Raw genomic sequence first — 7750 nt, forward strand, 5'->3', positions numbered from 1 at the left:
TGTTCTAATACTTTCTTTTTGATTGCTTACTAGCTTTTCGTATCCGATAGCAAGTGTATAATATAAGGTCAATCTCCTTAAAAAGCATGTTTTACAGCGTTTCTCTGGTGTGATTTGGTCTTATTTATTAGCATTTGTTGGCACCTTAAGCGGTATTCATCAGTACAACAGACTAGAAAAGAATATGAACGTTTTCAAGGAAGCACAATGTGTGGTTTACTACATTTCAAAACCATTGCATTCTATGTAATCTTTTATTAAGGAATACGTGCATGATTATTTGTTTATGAGAAACACACATAGGCATCTGAGTTATATGTTGTCTAATTTCCATTAAATCACCTGTTCTATGTTGCAGGGAGTATGGCCGGAGTCACAAAAGATAAGTCCACAAAGTGCAATTAAGTGAAGGTCCTCACACTGGAGTCGGAATAAGGCCCTGACTCCAGAATGAAGCTTCTTTTTATTAGGGTAATTGCTAAAGATTACGTGCATAAAGTCAGCTAAGCAAGTGTGTTAATCAATCTAATGGTTTAGTTTACAAGGTTGAATTTCGAGTTAATTGGTTTCTATAACACTAGGAAGGGTCAGGTGTGAAGGAGGATCCCGCCCTGGACAATGGTAATGGCTCTACGCGTTCCTTAGGAGCCACAGCTGTGTTCAGCTGTGTAAACATGTCCTAAGGTCTTGCACCTTCTCCAGCCCTTCCATTTTGAAGTCTTTTCCTTTGATGCTTCTCTCCTGAGTCTGCCACAGTTTTAGCTGAGATACAGAAACTGTACCAGTAATTTGCAATGATAAAATGTAATAAAAAGGACTATATCGACTCCTAACATGACTGTGTAAGATGCTCTGTAGACCCAATCCACGTGGAAACTGGTGAAAACTAATGTGGAAAACTAAACAACTATTTGAAAGCCTCTGAGAGTGGTCTTCAGACATACAAATGAAAAAAAAATCTACTCAAGGAAATATAAAATTTTGTAAGAAAAGGATAAATTTGTGGTATTTCAACCAAGACCAATCCCTTCCCTGTCCCAGCAGTCAAGAGCACAGGGTTCCTCCCTGTAGTTCCCAGCAGAAAGAGCTTCCTGGAGGAGGAGCATGACATCAGCTTTTCTCATTCTGCCCCCATTTGCCTATTTCTAAGGCTAAGTTCTGGGCAAGTGCTTTTGAGAGATCAGGAACTTCCTCCCTCTGCCCTGTCTCCAGTCAATAAAGAGAGACTTTACCTTGGACGGGGAGCTGCTGACACTAGTTGGACCATGACTACCCTTGCCTGTCTTGTGAAACAGTCGTTCCATATTAGAAAAGGCAAGCCAAGAATACTTTAGGCTGCTACCCACCCCCTTCCATCAAGCACTCAGTTCCGAGGGTGGGGGTGTCACTCTAAATGCAGCTTGCCATTGTCCTACCACCAGCTCCAGATCCCGGCCTCAGAGATTTCATCTGGGATGAGAAGCAGGCTGTAAAACAAAACATCTCAACTTTCTCCAAAGGAATTGAAATAATTTGCAACAGAGCATGAAGTTCAAATCTAAGGGTGCTCATTAGGGAGGCTGCATTAGGGAACAACTGGGAGAAACTGGGAGAAAATTCAGGATGCAGGCTGAACTGTAGGTCTGCTAGTTTTTCAAGAGAGAGTTGGGAATGGGGGTAGTTGGGAGAATACCTCTTGGGGTCAGAAGAAATAGCAAACACTGAGCTCAGGAACTGTTCCTTCAAAGGAGCTCAAATTAAATAGATTGTTTTTAGAACAGTTTATGCCCTAGAGAATTATTGAAACAATAAAGCAATCAGCCTCCCATTAATGAGTCCTCATAGCTATACATGGCCAGAAAAAAGAGAAGAAAAGGCCTTGCTAACACCATTCTGAAACCAGACTAACTGTGGTCTCTCAAGAGCTATTCCTTCTTGAGAACCAACATCACACATTTACCAAACTTTACCAAGATAACCCAGTCAGTCACTGAACAAATAAACTACCAATAACAATAACAAGTCCCAAAGTGAGGGGGAACCAGTATCCAGAATTACTAAAATACATAATCAAAAATGTCCAGTTTTGACCACCACCAACAAAAATATGAGACATACAAATAAACAGCAAAGTATGATCCACACGTACACCAGGAAAAAAAAACATCGGGCGGCAGAAATTGCCTGTGAGGGTGACCAGATGTGGAACTTAATAGAAAAGGACTTTAAAATAGTCATTAAAAGTATGCTCAAAGAACTAAAGGAAACTTTAAATAAACAAGTAATGGAGGGCATGACAGTGTTATATCATATAGAGAATATCAAGAGGGATAGAAATTATAAAAAAAAAAACAAGGGCAAATTTTAGGAATTGAGAAGTACAATAATTGAAAATAAAAATTCTCTAGGAGGGCTCTATGGTTAATTTCAATTGTTAGATGATAGAATTATCGAACTTGAAGAGAAATTGATGAATGCAGTCTAAAGAACAGAAAAAAAATGAAGAAAAATGAAAAGAACTTCCTAGAAAAGTGGCACACTGTTAATCAGAAAAAGAGTGAAAATGAAAAAGGCAGAAAAATACTAGGAGAAAGAGTAACTGAAAACTTCCCAAATGTACTAAAAAAAATAATGTACGCAGGAAGTTCAAGAAATTGCAAGTTGGATCACCATAAAGAGCTCCAGGATGGTAAAAATGCTGGAAGTCAAACACAAGGAGAGGAAAGTGAAAGTAGGAAAAGAGAAATGATTTGCCATTAACAATGGAATATCAACAAGATAATAGCTGACAAAAGTTCAACTTATAGCAAAGTATTTAAGTTTGTTACATTAATAAATGTAACATGTATCACGATAATATTACAAAAGGGAGTAAGGGATATACAAGTAACATTATATGTAGGTATATATGTAATATATATAACAATATATATAACATTGAATATATTATATATAATACTTTATATATATAATATATATTATAAACGTATATGCCCTAATGACAGCACCAAAATATATGATGCAATAATTGACAGAAATATAGTATGAAATAGATGATTTAACAATAATAGTTGGAGACTAATACTTTGCTTTCAATAATGTATAAAGCAATTACACGAAAGATTAACAAGATCGAGAAGGAAATAGAAACACAATGAAGACATAACATACTAAAACTTATGGAATGCAGCTAAAGCAGTGCTTGGAGGGAATTTCTGGCTCTAAATTCCTGTATTAAGAAAATAGAAAGATATCAGATTAATAACCTTACTTTCTCCCTTAAGATGCTGGGAAAAGAAGAACAAACAACCTAATGTAAGCAAAAAGAAGAAAATAATAAAATTATTATGGGGGGAATTAATAAAATAAGAAAATAGAAAAACAATATAGAAAATCAATGAAATGAAGAGCTGATTCTTTGAAAAGATTAACCAAGTTGATCTTCAGTCAGTCTGATCAGAGAAAGAAAGGATTCGAATGACTATAATCAGAAATGGAAGAGTAGGTATTTCTTCCAACCTTACAGAAATGAAAAAAAATTTATAAAAGAATTCCATCTAAAATTCCTGTATGCCAAACCGTGTATTCCAATAAATCAGATCATTTAGAAGAAATGGGTAGATTCCTAAAAAGGCACAAGTTTCCAAAACTGAGTCAAAAAGAAATAGATAACCTGGATAAACTATAAGAGTAAAGAGGCTGAAATAATCATCAAAAAACTAGCTACAAAGAAAAGCTCAGGTCCAGATGGTTTCATCACTGAATTCGAGCATTCTTAATTCTTTAGATAAGAATTAATGCCAGTGCCTCATGAATTCTCCCAAAAAATAGAAGAGGAAGGAGCACTTCCCAACTCCTTTTATGATACCAGTATTACCCTGATACCAAAACCGAAGTCATCACAAGAAAACAATAATTAATATCTCATGTGGAAATGAATGCCAAAACCCTCAACAAATTACTATTAAATGGAATCCAGCAATATATATATATATATATATATATATATATATATATATATAAAGAATTATACACTATAACCAAGCAGGATTCATCCCAGCAATGCAAGGTTGGTTTGACATCTGAAAAATCAATCAATGTGATATAGCAGAATAAAAAACAATCATATAATACATCAAATTAGAATCATATAATTATATCAATAGACAAAGAAAAGGCACTCAACAAGATCCTGTCATGATAAAAACCCTGAACAAACTAGGAATAGAAGAAAACTGTCTAAATATGATAAAGAACATCTATGAAAAACCCACAGCTAATATTGTACCAAACAAAGACTGGATACTTTCCCCCTAAAATTGAGATTAAGATAAGGATGTTTGCTCTCAGTTCAACATTGTACTAGAGGTTCCAGCTGGGACAGCTGGCAGGAAAAAGAAATAAAAGCCATCCAGATTGGAAAGAAAGAAGCAAAACTATCTGTATTCAGATGACATAATCTTGCATATAAAAAAATTCTACAGAGTACTCTAAAAACCATGGGAACTAATAAAAGAGTTACTAAGGCTGCAGGATAGAAGATCAATTTACAAAACTCAATTGTATTTGTCAACACTCACACTGAAAAATCTGAAAATAAAATAGACATATAGATCAATGAGATAGATTGAGAGTTTAAAAATAAAACCAGGTGTTTATGGTCAGCTGATTTTTGATAAGGGTTCCAAGACCCTTCAATAGAGAAATAATAGTCTTTTCAACAAATCATAATGGACCTCCATGTTTATAGCAACACTATCAACAATTGCCAAAGTATGGAAAGAGCCCAAATATCCATCAATGGATGAATGGATAAAGAAAATGTGATATATATATACACACACACACACACATATATATATATATATATACACACACACACACACACACACACACACACACACAAAATGGAGTATTACTCAGCAATCAAAAAGAATGAAATCTTGCCATTTGCAACTATGTGGATGGAACTGGAGGGTAATTAGTGAAATTAGTGAAATTAGTCAGCCAGAGAAAGACAAAAATCATATGACTTCACTCATATGGGGACTTTAAGAGACAAAACAGATGAACATAAGGGAAGGGAAACAAAAATAATATAAAAACAGGGAGGGGGACAAAACAAAAGAGACTCATAAATATGGAGAACAAACTGAGGGTTGCTGGAGGGGTTGTGGGAGGAGGGATGGGCTAAATGGGTAAGGGGCATTAAGGAATCTACTTAAATCATTGCTTCACTATATACTAACTAATTTGGATGTAAATTTTAAAAAATAAACAAAATAAAGTTAAATAAAAAAATTTAAAAAATTAAAAATCAAATCATAATGGAACAGCTGAATAGCCTCATGCAAAAGAATGAAGGTGAACACATTATACACAAGTTAACTTAAAATGGATTAAAGACCTAATTGTAGAGTGAGAACTATAAAACTTTTAGAATAAAACATGGGAGTAGCTCTTCATGACTTGGATATGGCAAACGATTCTTATATATTACAACAGACACATATGCAACCAAACCAGAATGTAAATAATTTGGACTTCATCAAAATTAAAAACTTTTGTGCTTCAGAGAACATCATTAAGAAAATGAAAAGACAACTCACAGAATGGGATGAATCATTTGCAAATCATATATTTGTTGAGAATCTTGCATCCAGCATATACAAAGAGCTCTTATAGTTCAATAATGAGACAACCCAGTTAAAAAACAGGTTATTTATAGACTTTTAGTGGCACTAATGTGTCAATATAGTTTCATTGATTGTTAACAGGATACCACTCTGGTGCTAGAAGTTGATAGTGAGGGGAGATTGTGTATACATAAAGGCAGGCAGGTCATATGGCAGGTCTGTAACGTCTACTCAATTTTGCTGCAAACCTCAAATTGCTTTAAAATAAGGACTATTAGGGCACCTGCATGGCTCAGTAGGTAAAGCATCTGACTCTTGATTTCAGCTCAGGTCATGATTCTCATGGTTCATGAGATCCAGTCCTGCCTTGGGCTCCCTGCTGAGAGTACAGAGCCTGCTTGGGATTCTGTCTCTTCTTTCTCTGCTCTTCCCCCATTTGCACTCTCTCTTAAAATAAATAAATAAACATTAAAATAATAAACAAAATAACAGCTATTGGTTTTTTTTTAATGAGAAGAATATCTGAATAGCAAAAGATACAAGCACATGAAAATAAGCTCTACGTCCTTAGTCATCAGGGAAGGGAAAATTTTGTATATTTTAACATAAAAATAAGAATATAAAAAGATATTACAAAGCTCTTAGATGAGAGCAACTGAAACTCTATTTTAGTTTTAAAAAATGATATGTTCAAGACAAGGCAATTAGATTGATATATGTCTGAAAAACAATCATATTAACAAGTTGGACAGTGAGGGTGATGAGAATTGTATATGAGTATTTATAAAGGATATTCTCCATGGATCTAGAATATAAGGACCCAAAGAACAAATATTGCTAGCGTTTATCAAGCAGTGTCTAAGGAGATGTTCTAGTTGGAAGAGGTGAATTGTGCATCTCTTAGAGGCATTGACTGTTCATGAAGCAGGAAGAGTTGATTAAATTTTTCTAGAGCCAGTAATTAATATCCATGGTCACAAAGGAACTTTGGGCTTTATAATTAATGCCCTGATACTTAGAAGTAGCCGTAGCATTGGTCACCATCAATAGTCTTTTGTCTGGCAGTGTGTATGTTCTGATATAAATGAACGAGACAGTATCTTAGTTTATAGATGAGTTACCTATGACTTCTTTTCCTGAAAATATGATGTATAGCTACAGAATGGATCAAACACACATTTGCAGTATGCAACCCATAAGGTACTCTACGAGAGAGGCACCAACCTCTTTCTTTGCAATCACTCTTCAGGTGCAGTAAGGATCAAGACACCACAGGTTGAGATGGAACTTCTTTGATTCAGTGATATTCCGTGTTTTGTTTTGTTTTGATATCACATTGTTTTTTAAAATATTTTTTAAGTTTATTTATTTATTTTCAGAGAGAGGAAGAAAAGTGGGGGAAGGGCAGAGAGAGAGAGAGAACCCCAAGCAGGCTCTTCCCTGACAGTGCAGCTGAGCTGAAATCAAGAGTTGGACACATAACCAACTAAGCCACCCAGTAGCTCCAAAATATGTTTTTAATGTATACAAACATATAATAATATTATTAACTATGTGTTGAGTATTTAATATATGGCTGGTATCTATACAAGTGGGGTTAATATTTCCATAAGTGCCATAGAATCTTCACAAAACTCTTCTGAAGTAGACATTATTATTAAGACTAACAAGGGCGAAACTATTATTATCATCTCCATTCAATGATGAAGTGTGGGAGGCTTAGGTAGAAAAATTGACTCAAAATCACACAGTCTAGAAGTGGGTGGTTGTGTTCTGAACTACTGGGGAGGGTGATTCAGTGTAAAAACAGATATTTAAGTCTTATATTCAAACCAAGTTGGTCAGCAAAAATAAAGAAATGCAAATGTACCTACCTATGTACCTATATAAATGCAGAAATGTAAACAAAATCAAGTATGGAGAAGTAGCAATTTATTTATTTATTTATTTTGAAAAAATGGCAATTTAAATAATTCTTCTAGTCAACGTCCATAGTGACAGTAGAATGGGAGGTACAACTGTGGTTTCCTCAGTCAAGTCTATGAGACTACATGCTTCTCATGGTACAAACGCCCACCCTGTGAGGAGTCTAGTGTTTAGGATAAATATTTATCTTTCCAATCATCCTGAAGAGA

Source organism: Lynx canadensis, chromosome F2 (assembly GCF_007474595.2).
Source record: "Lynx canadensis isolate LIC74 chromosome F2, mLynCan4.pri.v2, whole genome shotgun sequence".
In the NCBI taxonomy this organism is placed as follows: domain Eukaryota; kingdom Metazoa; phylum Chordata; class Mammalia; order Carnivora; family Felidae; genus Lynx; species Lynx canadensis.